Consider the following 21,736-nt stretch of genomic DNA (forward strand, 5'->3'; position numbering starts at 1 on the left):
TCTCATCACCTGTAACTGTGTTTCTCTATCGCAGACAACCCGCAAAGGTAATCCGCCTCTTTTCTTCGGATGCTTCCAAAGAAATCCGTCCTTGAGAAAATAACCATAAGCTTTCCTTCTGATCTTCTTGAACTCTTCATCTGTCCATTCATCTCTTTTGCTTAGTGTACTAAGGTACCTGCCAATCTGCAACCAATCTCCAACATAAAGTTCTTCTGTAAAAGCCACAATATCATAAACATGACAAACATGATCAACCATAGTGGCTGAAATTTCTGCATCATCCTCTTCTGCAAGTAGAGTCTCCTCATCATCATATCTGGCTCTAGACAACATATCTGCCACTGGATTATCCTTCCCTGCTATGTGTTTAAATTCCGGATTTAATGACTTGATGTATGCAATCCATCTCAACATAGCTATATCCGGAGTAGAACAACTCGTGATCATACCAATCAATGGCAAACAATCTGTCTCTACCACAACTGAAGCTCCAATAAAGTACTCCTTGTCACATTTGAGAGCCGTGACAATCCCCAATAACTCCCTCTTGATTTGTGGATATCTCCTCTGTCTCTCGTTTAGGACTTTCGCCCCAAACCGAATAGCATACCTATTTCCATCTGCATCATCTTGACCCACAGCCCAACCTATGCCAATTGGACTAGTATCAACTGTCAATACAATAGGCCTATCACAATTATAATCCGCTTTCCTGAGAGTAGGAGCATTCTGCAATAACTTCTTCAATTTCCGCATGGCTTTAGTGTGGCTCTCATCCCAATAGAATTTCTGCCCCTTTCGAAGCAGCTGATACAAACAATCTGCTATGTGTGCAAAATGAGGTATCCAAATCATATAAAACACACAAGCACCAATGAATCTCCGTACCTCTGAAGTGGTAGAACAATACTCTGCAATCTTGCCTATAGCATTCACCTTATCAGGTGAAGGTTTCCTGCCATAATATCCACACATATGCCCAACAATAACAACCTCATTCACTCCAAAAACAGATTTTTGCCCTGAAAGTGTCAAGTTCACTTCTTCTAACCTAGCCAAAATCTTCTCACATGCTGAAATATGATCAGCCACAAAGTACCTGCATCCCTGCTCATTTAGGCTCTCATTCTTCTCTTCTTCTGCACATCCCTTAATGGGCACATCATCCAAGAAAGGCATAGTAAGCTGAGGTATGTAATCACGAAGGACCTTATGCATGGCATTCATCATATGCGCAACAGAATTAGTGGCACCTTGAGGCAAGGTACACATCCTGACAAGCCCAATAGGAGTTCTCATGGTGGTTATGTCCCTGCTTTCCAAAGCCAGCTGAAACTGATCATAACCTGAATACAAATCACCCAAAGAATAGATGGCACGTCCAGCAAATGCCTCTGCAAACTCATCCACAACTGGACCAATACCAACATTCCTGATAGTAACTCTGTTCACTGGCTGCATATCCTGAATAAATCGAAGAGTACCATTCTTCTTTGGAACTGTAAACCACCTGTTTGAGTATGGTGCAGATGAAGGCTCAAGGATTCCCATCCTGATTTTCTCATTCAATAAATCAATCAGCTTTGGCAAGTGTGCTTTAGGCACTGGAATAGGTCGGAGATTCCATGGAATATGAGGAATAGTAAAGATGACCATAGGAGCAACAATATCAGGATTCACACATCCAATCTCATGTGGGACAAAAGCAAATCCCCTTCCATGACGCTCAAGCATCTCCTGAAAGCATTGCTTCTCCATGGGTAACAAGAAATCACCATTTCCAATTTTCAATTCAGCAAGTGTCTCTGCTGAAAATTTATGACCAATATGCTCCGGATTCCTCAAAATTTGCTGTTTAGCAGCCCTCTCTATTTGCTGATCACTGTCAGGTGGAAGCGGTACAGCAACCGGCTTCACCTTCTTATCCACAGTTTTGTACTTCGTGTCAACCCTGGCTTCATTATGCTCTTCTGCATTACATAAACCTTGCTGTAAATCAGCAATTCTGCACTCCAATGGTTGAATATTCTCAGCCCTCTGCTCTATGGACTGCATAGAAACAGCCCCAAACTCTGAATGCTGAAATATTTCAGCAGTAAACTCTGTTGGCTGAAAATTTTCAGCCCTCTGTCTCTCTGAAAGCTGATCATAACCAGCTGGAAACTCTGTTTGCTGAATTTCTTCAGCACTCAACACTCTTTGCTGAGTTACCTCAGCCTCTGACTCAATTTGTGACATAAAATCTGCAATTTCATGAAACATGTCCAGGGACTGCACTAATACATTACCATGACAATTCAGCATATCAGTTTTCAGCATATCTCCCATCTCTGACATCGTATCTGCACAAATCACATTGTCATACATACCATCTATGTGCTCATCATCCTCCAAAATTCCTGCATTTTTCAAATTTTTCTCCTTCCTGCATATATACTGCCTGGCAGCTCTAGACAATCTAGAAGTCCTCTGATAGCTCATTGAACTGTTTGCTGAAATCCCAACATAACCGGAGGAGAAAACACTGCTGCTGCCAGGAGGCGAGAACTCCAATCTCCTCTCCTCTGTACCACCGTCGTCTCGCGAAACGGCGGTACCTAGTGAAAACCCGAATCCCTCACAGTGGGTAAGGGTGCATCTCTGAGAGTATCTCTGTTTCTAACATGATTCACACATACAGTCATAAACTGAACTGCTCTCATTCCATCTTTACTACGAATCCGTGCATAAGCAGATCCATCATCCATGACCTTTGTCTCCATGCGCATCTCTGTAATGAATGGCTGTCCAAGAATTATGGGATAAGAGCATGAATCCTGCACAAAAAAATGAAAATCCTCCTCTACATCACCAATAGAAACCCTGACACTAGGGCAAGCAGCATATAAATCACCTGCAGTGTTATTGGCGGCTCTCATACGCCACCCATGCTCTACATCCATAGGCCATCTGTTACTCTCATAAACTCTACGAACAATGAGATTAATCTCTGAACCATGATCAACCAATGCAACATAAGGCACCTGTTTTTCTCCAACCTTTACCATCGTCTCTGTAGTTGCCCTAGCCCAATGGCTCCGCGAAAAGTGACTACGCGGTATCAAAACAGGCTCATCAATTTCAGCATAATGCATAGGTTGAACCCTCTTCTCTACCTGCGGCAAAATAGAAGCATTATCAACCATAACCTCATCATCATCCTCATCCAACTCTCCAATGAAAACTCCCTGTGTATCAGTGGTAGCCAATGCATGTCTTTTCCTCTTCAGGACCTCCTGAAACTGATCCTGAAACTCTCTTTTTGAGATGCCCAAAATCTCGGAAATAGTGAAAGTCACCTCACTGCCAAGTATCTTATCATTAAAGATTTTCTTCATGTCTGTAGATGTCTCAATGTCGGACATCAATCTGAATCCTGGCTGCTTTCTCTCTCTAGGCTCTTGCCTCTTTTCCCTCTTTTGAGCATCCTCCATCTGTCGATCTGGCCCTGATCGTGAAGACGGTCCTGCAGTAGGTGGAGTAACAAACTCACCCCCTCTAGTCTTCTTAGCTGCACTTGGATTTTCTTCATCCCTCTTACGCTTCTCCTCAACAAATACATCTGCACCATGAGATTTAGCCAAATAAGCATAAATAGAATACCTGTCAACAGGCGAGTCCCATCCTGTCTCTGATCTGATGCTAGAGCCTGCGCTAGTCAAAACAGTTTGCTGAATTTTCCCCTTGTTTGCAGTCTCCATAGCATAAGTCCATAGTGCGGACTGAGTCTCCGATCCCTTCTCAATCTGTACTCCATATGCTGAAGCATCACCTCTAGCCGTCACATAAGAAGTACGCGCAGCCATGTCCTCCACTAACTTCTTCATTCCACCTTTACCAAAGTTGGTAGCAAGTGGAGCTCCTGTCTCAGTCAACCAAATCTTACCATCTTGCCCCCAATATACCAAATTCTGCCTCCTTGCATCCTGGAAAGAGTCACAATCCCTGCAATGCTGATGCTCCGTACTATCACACCAAATACATCTCCGATCTCTCCTAGGAGCACTAGGAGCACTCCTAGGTGCAATAGGAGCACTAGAAGAAGTAGCAGGCGCAGTGGAAGCAAACTGCTCCTTCAACTTACCCACCAACTCCGCTTTGACTGACTCAAGTGTCAAATCTGTGATTCCTTTGATTATGTCATCAAGAGAAGTAGGCACCGATGGAGCGGATGGTTTTGGAGCAGAAGGTGTAGGCATCGGTCGTGGAACAGGAGGAATAGGTGGAGTAGAAACAGTAGGCACTGGCATAGGCCAAGAAACTGGCTGAGGAGGAGAAGAAATAACAGGAATAGAAGTAGGCATAGGAGCAGATGATGGTGTAAGTGTCATGGAACCATTCTGTAGGCGAGTCTTCCATATCCTTCTCTTGGTCAATGTCGAAACTGCATCCTGAGCATCCTGCCAATCAGTTTTAAGACCCATAGGCTTCGTGCGATCTTCAAGAAGCTCACCCAATTCTTCTTGAAGAGCAGGATCTGCAGCTTGCAAGAAAAGTTCAACTTTTTCAACATCCAATGCTCTTTGTTCAATAGCATCAAGCTGACTATACCTTTCCTCAAATTCTCGAATCAACTCCGAAGCAGCAAGACCTTTGTTTGGCATGTAGACCCACTCTCGGAATGACCGCCGAGTAGCCATACCAAAGTCCTCAAGGAAGTATTCTTCTTTTAGAGCCTTCTTAAAATCTTGCCAATGTGTATTTTGAATAAATAAATCAGTCACCTTTGTCCTCAAAGCAGGTGTGACAAGACGAAGGAAGTACTTACTCATAAGTCCAGTAGGAACTCCAAAGAACCCCATCTTGATCTCATATGTCTTCAAATATGCTGAAACATTACGCCCGTCAAATAGCTTCTTCTCACTCTCAACTGCTTCAATAGCCTTAGTCGCGCTGTTTGCATTCTCCTGATCCGAATAGAGTTGCCTTTGCTGAGACAACTGTTGTTGATGCAATTGTTGTTGTTGCTGCATATACATTTGTGTTTGCTGATTTTGGAGCTGCATATACATAGACATATTCTGCAAAATCTGTTTTAGATCCTCCGTTGAAGTACTTGACGCAGCAATCATAGATGGAGCTGAAGTAGACGCAGCTGGAGTTGAAGAAGAAGCTGAAATAGAGGCTGAAGTGTCTCCCATCCTGAAATTTCTGCGACGCTTTCACGTCGGGTTCACCAAAGATGTCGAAGGGTTTGTGAAAGGAAAGTCGCGTCTTCAGAAGACCTTGATATATGTCAAGATGGAAGATCAATCAAATGAATAATCCAATGTTAGAGATGGTTCTAGCATTCAACTCTGAGTCATATATTTTTAATAGCCATACAATAATTCCAGAATTCAATCAATAAATTCTGTGGTTGTTTCTTTTGACATGTAAAGAAATGTCCCATCATCGATCTCAATGGTGGCGAGGACAATTCATTCTTTGTTGTCTGCTGTTTGCTTTTGAGTGGTAGGCATTGTGATCTATGAAAGTCTGAGGTATATTTAATAGCAGATGACTTTTTGTTTTAACAGTCTATATTTAATATCAATGGACTGATGTACTTTTAATGTACCCATCATGGCAAAGGCCTTTCACAGTACAGTTTTCCATCCATATGTATATTAGCAAGACCACTGTAACATCTCATTCAAACTGGTAAGGTTCGTTCAGGATTTCCTGTTCAGATGATGGATGGGAAAGGAGTTTGGTGGTTGTCAGTTCGTATAATATCCAAGCTGTAAGGTGGTGTCAGCAGCTGTTATGCTCGAATCATTCTGCTGCATAGATCCAGCAGTTGCTAGCCTTGTAGATGAAGCCTCAGCTGCTACAAGCTTTGAAGATTTCACACTTGATGTGTCCTGAATGTCCTGGGTTCTAATTACACTGTATGCTTGTATCACGGACAACTCAGAAAGCTGAGATTTCACTAATTCGTTCTCCTGAAGGAGATTCCCAAGCCAACACCAATACTTTGTCATAGAACACAGACGATAGCTCTGAATGTGCCAGGCTGAGTGCCCAAAGACGAAGGTTGGGTGCTGTTTCTAATTCGAATTTCTCATGATCAGAGTCTCCATGGTTAAGATCAACAGAATCAGAGTCGGATCCTCCAAGTATACCATATGTCCGCCCTTGTACTGCTCAGAGATCATAGGCTTCTCGCCAGGGCCAGCAAAGACCTTGAAAGGCCACAATTTGATGTCGCTCTAGACGGAAGCATCAGTGGTTATAATGATTGCTGCTCTTCTTGCTTTAAGCACGGGCCTCTGGTAATCCAGACTGAGGATATGCCGCGCGTCGTCTTCTTCTATGGTTGGCTTTGCCTCTGCGAAGATTCATTGTGAGTGGGACGGGGTGCTCCGACGATAGAGGAGCAGAATTCCAGGAAAAATGACCATGATGGCGCCCTTATCTTCTTCAACACTTTCTTCAGCGAGATCGGCGCTGGGAAACAGGGGCCCAGGGCTGTGTTCCTTGATCTGGAACCGACTGTTATCGATGAGGTTCGCACAGGCACATACCGTCAGCTCTTTCACCCTGAGCAGCTCATCAGTGGAAAGGAAGATGCAGCGAACAACTTCGCCCGTGGCCACTATACGATTGGAAAAGAGATAGTGGACCTGTGCCTGGACCGCATCAGGAAGCTTGCAGACAACTGCACTGGCTTGCAAGGCTTCCTCGTTTTGATGGCCAAATGCCGAGTGATAAGACCGAAGGAGAGGGTATTCACCTCTGTGGTATATACGCAGCAGGACCATAGACCATATTCAAAAGATGCTGCTTTTCGTTGTGGGTGTGGCTCCGAGACTTGAATTGGACTCGGATTGTATCATGCTCGAAATTTGAGTACAAAGAAACAAACATCAGGAGGAACGGTGTAGACACAGGAAGGAAACAGGCACATTTGTGCGATCATGTCACAATAAGCTTATTTAGGAAACAGAGCACATTGGTGTGCCATTATAAGGCCTCCCGAGTAGTCTGGACTCTGTACCGAAGATAATCAGGCTGAGACAGAGATATGAGACATCTCCCTCCCAGAATTCTGCTCTCCCCCCCCCCAAGCTCCTTGAGAGTCCTCTCCCTTCGTCGTAAAAACCGTCTCCGTTGCTTTTTCCCTTTCTTTTTATCTTCCTCCTTTTCTTGGCTTAATGCCCCTTTGATTAGCTTTCTCATCTTCGTTTTTGAAGCTTGCCTCCCTTTTCGGATTTTCCTCCTTTTTATTTAACCGGTAGCATTTATTATTTTATGTACATCATGGTACTTGGATCCATACAGTAGCACAGTACTCCCACCTTTGCTGTGCCCAATTATAACTTTCACAATACGCCCCCGCTGCATCCAATAAGCTACCACAGAACGAAGGTCCTCCACTTCTTTAGAATAGTTGCCAAATTGAAATTCACCCTCACTTTCTCCGTTGCCTGGGAAGTCGAATCATGCTACCACTATGCGTATCCATCTTGGTGAAGTGGGCAAAACAAACACCAACAACAACAATATGCACCAAAAAGAACCCACCTCACACACACAATCTCACCAATTGTATGTACTGATGATGCCTTCCATTTGATTTCAATGGCAAATACTCCAAAAAGGAGCACCTGAATTGTCGTCTCACTCGCATACCACAAAGGCCATTGACACCATACTCCCATGTAACATTAGAGCTTTGCAAAATAGTAGCTGCCCAAGTCCACTGTGATACAATGACACTCACAATCAAGCCTGACTTGATGCTCCTACTAGTTGTATTGCACCATTCTGAGGTGTGCTAAACATCAAGCATGCTCTCACATTTGGCAAACATATCTACCAATATACTTCGACTTGCATCTCTTGGAATTATTTTAGTACTTCCTCACAAAGCCCATATTCGGCATATCTTGAAATAAGTGTAGCCCATGAGATTGCATCTCGAGTTTCCAATCCATCAAAAACCTTATTCTTCTCCATCTTCGGCATAGAATGAAAGAGCAAACATAACATCTAAATATGTACAAAATATCAAATCACACACACAACTTTTGGGTGGTTTTCACACCTCGAATGCGCAGCAATACGACATCCACCCCCTCTAATCCTGCGCATCCTCCGGATGGGCCAACTTACCCATGATCATTATCATCAAGATCCACAAACAAATCAATCTCTTCGTTTTGCATTTCCGGTAGATCAACAAGATTTTCAGCCATATCATCTGTCCCTTCCATTGGAGTTTCTTGATGTTGCTCTTCTCTCGAAAATTCTTCCAATGCATAATCCTCATCATCTCTTTTCTTGAAAATCTTGATTCTTTTTCCAGCAATAGGCACTCTAAGCATTGTTCCATCCAATTCTGTCAGCTCATATGTTGCATTATCAAAGACATGTCTGACTATGTATGGCCCAAACCATCTTTTCACCATCTTCCGAAGTGCAGTATGCTGATTTTCAAGGCTGCTATCAAAGACCAATACCCAATCTCCCTCTTCTATTGCTCTAGGCCGCAAGCGATGCCTGCTATCAAACCTGTCCTTGTTCCTTAGTCTAGCAACTTTCAACCTGTCAATAGCTAGCTGAATATCCTCAGGTCTCCTCTCCAACTGTCGAATCCGAAGAGCTAAGAGCTCCTCTCTCGTCAAATCCTCCTGCCAAGGTAAAACTGACCAAGTCAAAGCACAAGTCTCAATCGGCATAACAGGTTTCTGACCATACATCAACTCTGCAGGCATATATCCTGTGGTAACACTATGAGTCGTACGATCAGCCCATAAAGCAAATGGTAGAAGTCTCGGCCATTCTCCAATCCGTCCTCTGCATGCTTTGGCTAATGCTTTCACTATCGGCGGATGCCCTCTTTCACTCTTCCCATTTCCCTCTGGATTGTATGCTGTGGTTAGAGCCAATTTGATTCCTAGCTGAGAGAAAAACTCCCTAGCTTCATCTGCATCCAATTCACCACGATCCGCAGTGATCTTACCCACACAACCATACCTGCAGAAAATTTCCTCCAATAAGAACTTACACACTGCACTAGTGGTCTTCGTTCTCAAAGATCTGCCCTCAACATGATTGATAAGATCCTCTCTAGCCAAAACAATGTACCTCATCTGCCATAGACCCATAGGCATGGTAACCAAATCAACTACCCACTTATAATGAATGCATAGCGGATAGGTCGGATGAAGCTCATCTCTATGACGCACTACTGAATGCATCTGGCAGTCTCTGCAAGTCTCAACAAAGTGAGAAACATCTCTGTACATGCCTTTCCACCAATATTTTTCCCTGATCTTCTCATAAGTAGCCCATACTTCTCTATGACCAGCCCAAGGACTCTCATGAAACTCTCTCATCACCTGTAACTGTGTTTCTCTATCGCAGACAACCCGCAAAGGTAATCCGCCTCTTTTCTTCGGATGCTTCCAAAGAAATCCGTCCTTGAGAAAATAACCATAAGCTTTCCTTCTGATCTTCTTGAACTCTTCATCTGTCCATTCATCTCTTTTGCTTAGTGTACTAAGGTACCTGCCAATCTGCAACCAATCTCCAACATAAAGTTCTTCTGTAAAAGCCACAATATCATAAACATGACAAACATGATCAACCATAGTGGCTGAAATTTCTGCATCATCCTCTTCTGCAAGTAGAGTCTCCTCATCATCATATCTGGCTCTAGACAACATATCTGCCACTGGATTATCCTTCCCTGCTATGTGTTTAAATTCCGGATTTAATGACTTGATGTATGCAATCCATCTCAACATAGCTATATCCGGAGTAGAACAACTCGTGATCATACCAATCAATGGCAAACAATCTGTCTCTACCACAACTGAAGCTCCAATAAAGTACTCCTTGTCACATTTGAGAGCCGTGACAATCCCCAATAACTCCCTCTTGATTTGTGGATATCTCCTCTGTCTCTCGTTTAGGACTTTCGCCCCAAACCGAATAGCATACCTATTTCCATCTGCATCATCTTGACCCACAGCCCAACCTATGCCAATTGGACTAGTATCAACTGTCAATACAATAGGCCTATCACAATTATAATCCGCTTTCCTGAGAGTAGGAGCATTCTGCAATAACTTCTTCAATTTCCGCATGGCTTTAGTGTGGCTCTCATCCCAATAGAATTTCTGCCCCTTTCGAAGCAGCTGATACAAACAATCTGCTATGTGTGCAAAATGAGGTATCCAAATCATATAAAACACACAAGCACCAATGAATCTCCGTACCTCTGAAGTGGTAGAACAATACTCTGCAATCTTGCCTATAGCATTCACCTTATCAGGTGAAGGTTTCCTGCCATAATATCCACACATATGCCCAACAATAACAACCTCATTCACTCCAAAAACAGATTTTTGCCCTGAAAGTGTCAAGTTCACTTCTTCTAACCTAGCCAAAATCTTCTCACATGCTGAAATATGATCAGCCACAAAGTACCTGCATCCCTGCTCATTTAGGCTCTCATTCTTCTCTTCTTCTGCACATCCCTTAATGGGCACATCATCCAAGAAAGGCATAGTAAGCTGAGGTATGTAATCACGAAGGACCTTATGCATGGCATTCATCATATGCGCAACAGAATTAGTGGCACCTTGAGGCAAGGTACACATCCTGACAAGCCCAATAGGAGTTCTCATGGTGGTTATGTCCCTGCTTTCCAAAGCCAGCTGAAACTGATCATAACCTGAATACAAATCACCCAAAGAATAGATGGCACGTCCAGCAAATGCCTCTGCAAACTCATCCACAACTGGACCAATACCAACATTCCTGATAGTAACTCTGTTCACTGGCTGCATATCCTGAATAAATCGAAGAGTACCATTCTTCTTTGGAACTGTAAACCACCTGTTTGAGTATGGTGCAGATGAAGGCTCAAGGATTCCCATCCTGATTTTCTCATTCAATAAATCAATCAGCTTTGGCAAGTGTGCTTTAGGCACTGGAATAGGTCGGAGATTCCATGGAATATGAGGAATAGTAAAGATGACCATAGGAGCAACAATATCAGGATTCACACATCCAATCTCATGTGGGACAAAAGCAAATCCCCTTCCATGACGCTCAAGCATCTCCTGAAAGCATTGCTTCTCCATGGGTAACAAGAAATCACCATTTCCAATTTTCAATTCAGCAAGTGTCTCTGCTGAAAATTTATGACCAATATGCTCCGGATTCCTCAAAATTTGCTGTTTAGCAGCCCTCTCTATTTGCTGATCACTGTCAGGTGGAAGCGGTACAGCAACCGGCTTCACCTTCTTATCCACAGTTTTGTACTTCGTGTCAACCCTGGCTTCATTATGCTCTTCTGCATTACATAAACCTTGCTGTAAATCAGCAATTCTGCACTCCAATGGTTGAATATTCTCAGCCCTCTGCTCTATGGACTGCATAGAAACAGCCCCAAACTCTGAATGCTGAAATATTTCAGCAGTAAACTCTGTTGGCTGAAAATTTTCAGCCCTCTGTCTCTCTGAAAGCTGATCATAACCAGCTGGAAACTCTGTTTGCTGAATTTCTTCAGCACTCAACACTCTTTGCTGAGTTACCTCAGCCTCTGACTCAATTTGTGACATAAAATCTGCAATTTCATGAAACATGTCCAGGGACTGCACTAATACATTACCATGACAATTCAGCATATCAGTTTTCAGCATATCTCCCATCTCTGACATCGTATCTGCACAAATCACATTGTCATACATACCATCTATGTGCTCATCATCCTCCAAAATTCCTGCATTTTTCAAATTTTTCTCCTTCCTGCATATATACTGCCTGGCAGCTCTAGACAATCTAGAAGTCCTCTGATAGCTCATTGAACTGTTTGCTGAAATCCCAACATAACCGGAGGAGAAAACACTGCTGCTGCCAGGAGGCGAGAACTCCAATCTCCTCTCCTCTGTACCACCGTCGTCTCGCGAAACGGCGGTACCTAGTGAAAACCCGAATCCCTCACAGTGGGTAAGGGTGCATCTCTGAGAGTATCTCTGTTTCTAACATGATTCACACATACAGTCATAAACTGAACTGCTCTCATTCCATCTTTACTACGAATCCGTGCATAAGCAGATCCATCATCCATGACCTTTGTCTCCATGCGCATCTCTGTAATGAATGGCTGTCCAAGAATTATGGGATAAGAGCATGAATCCTGCACAAAAAAATGAAAATCCTCCTCTACATCACCAATAGAAACCCTGACACTAGGGCAAGCAGCATATAAATCACCTGCAGTGTTATTGGCGGCTCTCATACGCCACCCATGCTCTACATCCATAGGCCATCTGTTACTCTCATAAACTCTACGAACAATGAGATTAATCTCTGAACCATGATCAACCAATGCAACATAAGGCACCTGTTTTTCTCCAACCTTTACCATCGTCTCTGTAGTTGCCCTAGCCCAATGGCTCCGCGAAAAGTGACTACGCGGTATCAAAACAGGCTCATCAATTTCAGCATAATGCATAGGTTGAACCCTCTTCTCTACCTGCGGCAAAATAGAAGCATTATCAACCATAACCTCATCATCATCCTCATCCAACTCTCCAATGAAAACTCCCTGTGTATCAGTGGTAGCCAATGCATGTCTTTTCCTCTTCAGGACCTCCTGAAACTGATCCTGAAACTCTCTTTTTGAGATGCCCAAAATCTCGGAAATAGTGAAAGTCACCTCACTGCCAAGTATCTTATCATTAAAGATTTTCTTCATGTCTGTAGATGTCTCAATGTCGGACATCAATCTGAATCCTGGCTGCTTTCTCTCTCTAGGCTCTTGCCTCTTTTCCCTCTTTTGAGCATCCTCCATCTGTCGATCTGGCCCTGATCGTGAAGACGGTCCTGCAGTAGGTGGAGTAACAAACTCACCCCCTCTAGTCTTCTTAGCTGCACTTGGATTTTCTTCATCCCTCTTACGCTTCTCCTCAACAAATACATCTGCACCATGAGATTTAGCCAAATAAGCATAAATAGAATACCTGTCAACAGGCGAGTCCCATCCTGTCTCTGATCTGATGCTAGAGCCTGCGCTAGTCAAAACAGTTTGCTGAATTTTCCCCTTGTTTGCAGTCTCCATAGCATAAGTCCATAGTGCGGACTGAGTCTCCGATCCCTTCTCAATCTGTACTCCATATGCTGAAGCATCACCTCTAGCCGTCACATAAGAAGTACGCGCAGCCATGTCCTCCACTAACTTCTTCATTCCACCTTTACCAAAGTTGGTAGCAAGTGGAGCTCCTGTCTCAGTCAACCAAATCTTACCATCTTGCCCCCAATATACCAAATTCTGCCTCCTTGCATCCTGGAAAGAGTCACAATCCCTGCAATGCTGATGCTCCGTACTATCACACCAAATACATCTCCGATCTCTCCTAGGAGCACTAGGAGCACTCCTAGGTGCAATAGGAGCACTAGAAGAAGTAGCAGGCGCAGTGGAAGCAAACTGCTCCTTCAACTTACCCACCAACTCCGCTTTGACTGACTCAAGTGTCAAATCTGTGATTCCTTTGATTATGTCATCAAGAGAAGTAGGCACCGATGGAGCGGATGGTTTTGGAGCAGAAGGTGTAGGCATCGGTCGTGGAACAGGAGGAATAGGTGGAGTAGAAACAGTAGGCACTGGCATAGGCCAAGAAACTGGCTGAGGAGGAGAAGAAATAACAGGAATAGAAGTAGGCATAGGAGCAGATGATGGTGTAAGTGTCATGGAACCATTCTGTAGGCGAGTCTTCCATATCCTTCTCTTGGTCAATGTCGAAACTGCATCCTGAGCATCCTGCCAATCAGTTTTAAGACCCATAGGCTTCGTGCGATCTTCAAGAAGCTCACCCAATTCTTCTTGAAGAGCAGGATCTGCAGCTTGCAAGAAAAGTTCAACTTTTTCAACATCCAATGCTCTTTGTTCAATAGCATCAAGCTGACTATACCTTTCCTCAAATTCTCGAATCAACTCCGAAGCAGCAAGACCTTTGTTTGGCATGTAGACCCACTCTCGGAATGACCGCCGAGTAGCCATACCAAAGTCCTCAAGGAAGTATTCTTCTTTTAGAGCCTTCTTAAAATCTTGCCAATGTGTATTTTGAATAAATAAATCAGTCACCTTTGTCCTCAAAGCAGGTGTGACAAGACGAAGGAAGTACTTACTCATAAGTCCAGTAGGAACTCCAAAGAACCCCATCTTGATCTCATATGTCTTCAAATATGCTGAAACATTACGCCCGTCAAATAGCTTCTTCTCACTCTCAACTGCTTCAATAGCCTTAGTCGCGCTGTTTGCATTCTCCTGATCCGAATAGAGTTGCCTTTGCTGAGACAACTGTTGTTGATGCAATTGTTGTTGTTGCTGCATATACATTTGTGTTTGCTGATTTTGGAGCTGCATATACATAGACATATTCTGCAAAATCTGTTTTAGATCCTCCGTTGAAGTACTTGACGCAGCAATCATAGATGGAGCTGAAGTAGACGCAGCTGGAGTTGAAGAAGAAGCTGAAATAGAGGCTGAAGTGTCTCCCATCCTGAAATTTCTGCGACGCTTTCACGTCGGGTTCACCAAAGATGTCGAAGGGTTTGTGAAAGGAAAGTCGCGTCTTCAGAAGACCTTGATATATGTCAAGATGGAAGATCAATCAAATGAATAATCCAATGTTAGAGATGGTTCTAGCATTCAACTCTGAGTCATATATTTTTAATAGCCATACAATAATTCCAGAATTCAATCAATAAATTCTGTGGTTGTTTCTTTTGACATGTAAAGAAATGTCCCATCATCGATCTCAATGGTGGCGAGGACAATTCATTCTTTGTTGTCTGCTGTTTGCTTTTGAGTGGTAGGCATTGTGATCTATGAAAGTCTGAGGTATATTTAATAGCAGATGACTTTTTGTTTTAACAGTCTATATTTAATATCAATGGACTGATGTACTTTTAATGTACCCATCATGGCAAAGGCCTTTCACAGTACAGTTTTCCATCCATATGTATATTAGCAAGACCACTGTAACATCTCATTCAAACTGGTAAGGTTCGTTCAGGATTTCCTGTTCAGATGATGGATGGGAAAGGAGTTTGGTGGTTGTCAGTTCGTATAATATCCAAGCTGTAAGGTGGTGTCAGCAGCTGTTATGCTCGAATCATTCTGCTGCATAGATCCAGCAGTTGCTAGCCTTGTAGATGAAGCCTCAGCTGCTACAAGCTTTGAAGATTTCACACTTGATGTGTCCTGAATGTCCTGGGTTCTAATTACACTGTATGCTTGTATCACGGACAACTCAGAAAGCTGAGATTTCACTAATTCGTTCTCCTGAAGGAGATTCCCAAGCCAACACCAATACTTTGTCATAGAACACAGACGATAGCTCTGAATGTGCCAGGCTGAGTGCCCAAAGACGAAGGTTGGGTGCTGTTTCTAATTCGAATTTCTCATGATCAGAGTCTCCATGGTTAAGATCAACAGAATCAGAGTCGGATCCTCCAAGTATACCATATGTCCGCCCTTGTACTGCTCAGAGATCATAGGCTTCTCGCCAGGGCCAGCAAAGACCTTGAAAGGCCACAATTTGATGTCGCTCTAGACGGAAGCATCAGTGGTTATAATGATTGCTGCTCTTCTTGCTTTAAGCACGGGCCTCTGGTAATCCAGACTGAGGATATGCCGCGCGTCGTCTTCTTCTATGGTTGGCTTTGCCTCTGCGAAGATTCATTGTGAGTGGGACGGGGTGCTCCGACGATAGAGGAGCAGAATTCCAGGAAAAATGACCATGATGGCGCCCTTATCTTCTTCAACACTTTCTTCAGCGAGATCGGCGCTGGGAAACAGGGGCCCAGGGCTGTGTTCCTTGATCTGGAACCGACTGTTATCGATGAGGTTCGCACAGGCACATACCGTCAGCTCTTTCACCCTGAGCAGCTCATCAGTGGAAAGGAAGATGCAGCGAACAACTTCGCCCGTGGCCACTATACGATTGGAAAAGAGATAGTGGACCTGTGCCTGGACCGCATCAGGAAGCTTGCAGACAACTGCACTGGCTTGCAAGGCTTCCTCGTTTTGATGGCCAAATGCCGAGTGATAAGACCGAAGGAGAGGGTATTCACCTCTGTGGTATATACGCAGCAGGACCATAGACCATATTCAAAAGATGCTGCTTTTCGTTGTGGGTGTGGCTCCGAGACTTGAATTGGACTCGGATTGTATCATGCTCGAAATTTGAGTACAAAGAAACAAACATCAGGAGGAATGGTGTAGACACAGGAAGGAAACAGGCACATTTGTGCGATCATGTCACAATAAGCTTATTTAGGAAACAGAGCACATTGGTGTGCCATTATAAGGCCTCCCGAGTAGTCTGGACTCTGTACCGAAGATAATCAGGCTGAGACAGAGATATGAGACATCTCCCTCCCAGAATTCTGCTCTCCCCCCCCCCCCCAAGCTCCTTGAGAGTCCTCTCCCTTCGTCGTAAAAACCGTCTCCGTTGCTTTTTCCCTTTCTTTTTATCTTCCTCCTTTTCTTGGCTTAATGCCCCTTTGATTAGCTTTCTCATCTTCGTTTTTGAAGCTTGCCTCCCTTTTCGGATTTTCCTCCTTTTTATTTAACCGGTAGCATTTATTATTTTATGTACATCATGGTACTTGGATCCATACAGTAGCACAGTACTCCCACCTTTGCTGTGCCCAATTATAACTTTCACAATACGCCCCCGCTGCATCCAATAAGCTACCACAGAACGAAGGTCCTCCACTTCTTTAGAATAGTTGCCAAATTGAAATTCACCCTCACTTTCTCCGTTGCCTGGGAAGTCGAATCATGCTACCACTATGCGTATCCATCTTGGTGAAGTGGGCAAAACAAACACCAACAACAACAATATGCACCAAAAAGAACCCACCTCACACACACAATCTCACCAATTGTATGTACTGATGATGCCTTCCATTTGATTTCAATGGCAAATACTCCAAAAAGGAGCACCTGAATTGTCGTCTCACTCGCATACCACAAAGGCCATTGACACCATACTCCCATGTAACATTAGAGCTTTGCAAAATAGTAGCTGCCCAAGTCCACTGTGATACAATGACACTCACAATCAAGCCTGACTTGATGCTCCTACTAGTTGTATTGCACCATTCTGAGGTGTGCTAAACATCAAGCATGCTCTCACATTTGGCAAACATATCTACCAATATACTTCGACTTGCATCTCTTGGAATTATTTTAGTACTTCCTCACAAAGCCCATATTCGGCATATCTTGAAATAAGTGTAGCCCATGAGATTGCATCTCGAGTTTCCAATCCATCAAAAACCTTATTCTTCTCCATCTTCGGCGTAGAATGAAAGAGCAAACATAACATCTAAATATGTACAAAATATCAAATCACACACACAACTTTTGGGTGGTTTTCACACCTCGAATGCGCAGCAATACGACAGCGTCCAAAGAGTCGGGTTATGCCCAAATACAATGTCCAATAACAAATATTTAAATCGTGCGTCCATGCACATACAAAATAATAAATAAATGTCAAGTGTTTCAATAAATAAGTGCGTCAAAATAAATATTGGCGCCATGCCTAAGATGTGCGCCCATCAAAAATGATAATTTCTTCTAAATAACTTGAATACACGCTATCGCCCAGTGCTTCTCAACGACACCATTGCTTGCTCTACACATCAACTGAAGCATTCACAATTGATAGAAAATAATAAAATTAAAATGACAAAAGTAAATACCTAGGAGTCTTCAGCTACAAAATAAATCAATTGGTTAGAACTCAATCCTAACCTTAATTTATTATGAGTGCGCACTCTAAACTCATAAACGTCCATTAATTTAAATATGTATTTTGCGGAATCACCCACTTGCACATTAAATTAACGAGACGCTCGAAAAGGACAAGCATCCCCATCGACTTTTCACACAAGGAATCCACCTTGTGTATGAGCCCCGGCAACGAATATAATTTTACAGAATCCACTGCAAAACCTCACGAAATCCACCGTGGAATATGCCTCCTGGCATTACTCTCTCTCTCTCTCTCTCTCTCTCTCTCTCTCTCTCTCTCTCTCTCCAAGCCCTGCTAATGGATGTTCGTTTGTCTACATCCGTACACCGGTCTTGCCAAAGGCTCGAATGTGTTGAAGATCCAAAGGTGTTTGAGGCTCAAAGGTGAACGAATACCAAGGTGAAATATGAAAAAAAAAACTATTAAAATGGGTTCAAAAAAGTTTTATAATTTGAAAGAGATAGATGTTTTTCAAACTGGAGATTTTCATCAATTGAATCAAATACAACAAACTCATTTAAAAAGTCTTGCAAAGGTTATGTATATCAAGTAAAGTATGGATTCAAGGATGTGCTTATGCGGCAACTCATCCAAGTAAACATTGCCAAAAACCTATCTAGATAAACTTTGAAAGAAGCAAGTTGCACATCAAGGGCAATGTTCTCATGTGTAAGGGGATGACCCTAGACAGCGATTCATCTGGGTCAACATTGTCGAAAACCTATTCAGACAAACTTTCAAAGAAGTAAGCTACACATCAAGGGAAACATTCTCCAGTGTGACCAAGCTCTCTTTCTTGTGAGCAATTAACTCACATATGCCATCCTTTATACGACGTGCACTGTCAATAAGATCTTTCATCTTCTCGTCATGATCATCCAAGGATCCATTAAGTGGCTAATATTTTCAGACATGGTCATATATCTCCCCTATGCAACCCTTGATTTCTTCTAACTCATCATGTATCCTCACCCCATCACAAAGGTTCCCTTCATATTTCTCCTCCAAAATTCTCTCAATCCTCTGTAGACGGCTACCAATGCTCCTACCAAGAGAAATCAAAGCCCTTTGACATCAAAATAGTGCCTTCACTTGCTTCTCAAGCCCATCCAAATGATAAATGACTCTCATGAAACCAACAGAACTTTCACATCCTCCAGCATGCCTGAGTGCACGATGAACTGCCTTCTTCCTTGTAATCTCTTTCCCTTTGAGCATATTCATTTGCACACTAGGAGTGCATTGGACAATATTCGTTGCTGCAGACACATTTTTGTTTGGTACAAAAGCCTCTACGCTGTGCAAAACACATGCGTCAACATTGAGGTCCATATCAACTATTCTTATCTTATCTTAAAATTTAGAAGTATTGAAAAATCCTAGATGGCATTAAATTAACTTCCAATGCATTAAATTTAAAACACACGTGTATTAGACCATATGATTGATTACAATAGGACTTGCTATAGCAAGTAGCATCTGGAGTGAGGTTTCAATTTGTTTATCCCACACATAGGACTCAAGTGGGTCTTCAAGGTGCATTTGGATTATTTCAAGTAAATTCCCATGGCTCCCTAGGTGAGAGATTAGAGTTTTTGTCACAATGTATGTATCCATTTCAACATCCCTATGAATACATCCATCATGATGCAAAACCCCCCTCTCAGTCTTAAGTTAAGTAACTTGTCTTTGTTCACATCTCGTGAACAAATTCAAAGATCCTTATAGTTATACCCACTCATGAATTGCAATGAGCAAAGTTGAGGATGGATCTTTTGGTGAACCCAATGTCACAATGACCAGTGAGTTGGCTTTTTAATTCGTGTACCTAAGGTTGTATGGTACACATCATACAATATCCTTTCTTAGAAAATCGTGCCTTAGGACAATGCAACTCTCCCCACTCCTGCCAATAAAACTATAGCTCACACACTAAAAAACTTCCTAAGTTTAAAAACGTCAATAATAGGTTTCTAATAATGCCCCACGAATTGCAATGAGCGAGGCAAAGGATAGTTCTATCCCTCAATAATGAAAGCCATGAATAAATCAATAGTATTATAATTTAGCTCCACTCTGGTACCTTTAGGGGTTGGTAATATAATACATATCTTAAAGTTACTACAGAATCGTTCACTCTATGTTTTAAGATCAAGGTAAAAGATATCTTCCACTCCATGTCTTAAAACACATATCCTAAAATGTTTATTCCAATCCAATGTAGATCCTTATATTTTAAAGTGTGTGGGTGGGTATTCTCTATACAAATCCAACATTAATCAAAAACCCCACAATTTCAAAAGTCGAGAGAGAGAGAGAGAGAGAGAGAGAGAGAGAGAGAGAGAGAGAGAGAGAGAGAGAGAGAGAGAGAGAGAGAGAGAGAGAGAGAGAGAGAGAGAGAGAGAGACATACATACATACATAGAGTTTGCCTATAAAACCAAATTTAAACCCTAAACTCAAATCAAATACTCAGACTTCATGCCTACATGAGAGAGAGAGAGAGAGAGAGAGAGAGAGAGAGAGAGAGAGAGAGAGAGAGAGCAATTAGAGAGCAATTAGAGAGCACATCTGTCTCTCTTGCTCTCTAATCTCTCTCTCTCTCTCTCTCTCTCTCTCTCTCTCTCTCTCTCTCTCTCTCTCTCTCTCTCTCTCTCTCTCTCTCTCCAACTAACCAACCTACTAACAAAACTAACCCACTTCATAACTTATCAGCAACATAAACAAAACTAACCTACCACCCTACCAATAACTAATCTACCAAATTATAAGATAGATAGAGAAAGAGAGAGCATATGTGCCTCCATGATTAATCAATCAATCAACTTTTCTCTCACTCCCTCCCCTTCTTTCCCATATTTGATTGATTAATAATCTTCACCCATGTTGCCGTCAAAACCAATTACATCAACATCAACATTATATTAATTATTACTATTATATCAACACTAATTAATTAATATCTACCCCCACACCTATGTCAAAAGAAAGAGAGTCCACAACCAAGAAACAATCAACAAAACTAATAATTGATTAAATAATAATAAATTCAATTAATAATTAATAATTTATCATTATCTCTTTCTCTACGCAACGAAGCAACCCAATAACAAAACCAATTGACATCAACCAACCTATTAGCTCTCTCTCTCTCTCTTTTTTCGTAAATGCTCTCTCTCTCTCTCTCTCTCTCTCTCTCTCTCTCTCTCTCTCTCTCTCTCTCTCTCTCTCTCTCTCTCTCTCTCTCTCTCTCTCTCTCTCTCTCTCTCTCTCTCTCTCTCTCTCAATAACACAAACTAACTTTGAAGGAGAGAGACCACCAACTTTAGCACCAGCCACCACACAAAAAAGTCACCCCCAAAAGACACACAACCACAAAAAATACTCGCATGCTCATAAATATGTAACCAAAACACCAACATCAACTAAAGTCTTGATCAAAAGCACAAATATAACTAATTATAACTATATATACATATAAATTCAAAAAACAATTAAGAGTGGAGAAATTAAATTTTAAAAAATACAAATTAGTTAATAAATCAATTGATTTATTTAATTTAATAATATAATTATTTAATTATTTACCTAGTTATATTATATTGATAAAAATATAATCATAAAAATAAAAAATTAATTATTATATTATATATATTATATTGATTATTAATATTAATATAATTCATTTGTTTAGTTTAAGAAAGTAATAAAATATAAGATAAGATAAGAACATTTATTATTATACGTTCATTATTAATTAATTAGTGATTAAATTAATGTAATCACTAATATCTATGGTGTTTAATAACTAATATTAATCAATATTAATATTTATTATTAATTAATCAATTATCAATTAATAACTAATCATCAATTAACATCATCAACTTCAACTATCAACTATTAATTAATTAATTAAAC

General features: G+C 41.9%; 1 pseudogene; it reads left to right on the top strand.

The window, feature by feature from the left end:
* The first annotated feature begins 6,152 nt into the window (after positions 1–6,152).
* Positions 6,153–6,842, top strand: LOC148019876 (tubulin alpha-1 chain pseudogene; annotated as a pseudogene).
* Positions 6,843–21,736: the final 14,894 nt, after the last annotated feature.

Source organism: Lygodium microphyllum, chromosome 19 (assembly GCF_053477565.2).
Source record: "Lygodium microphyllum isolate KBCC chromosome 19, Lygodium_microphyllum_v1.1.10, whole genome shotgun sequence".
Classification (NCBI taxonomy): Eukaryota; Viridiplantae; Streptophyta; class Polypodiopsida; order Schizaeales; family Lygodiaceae; genus Lygodium; species Lygodium microphyllum.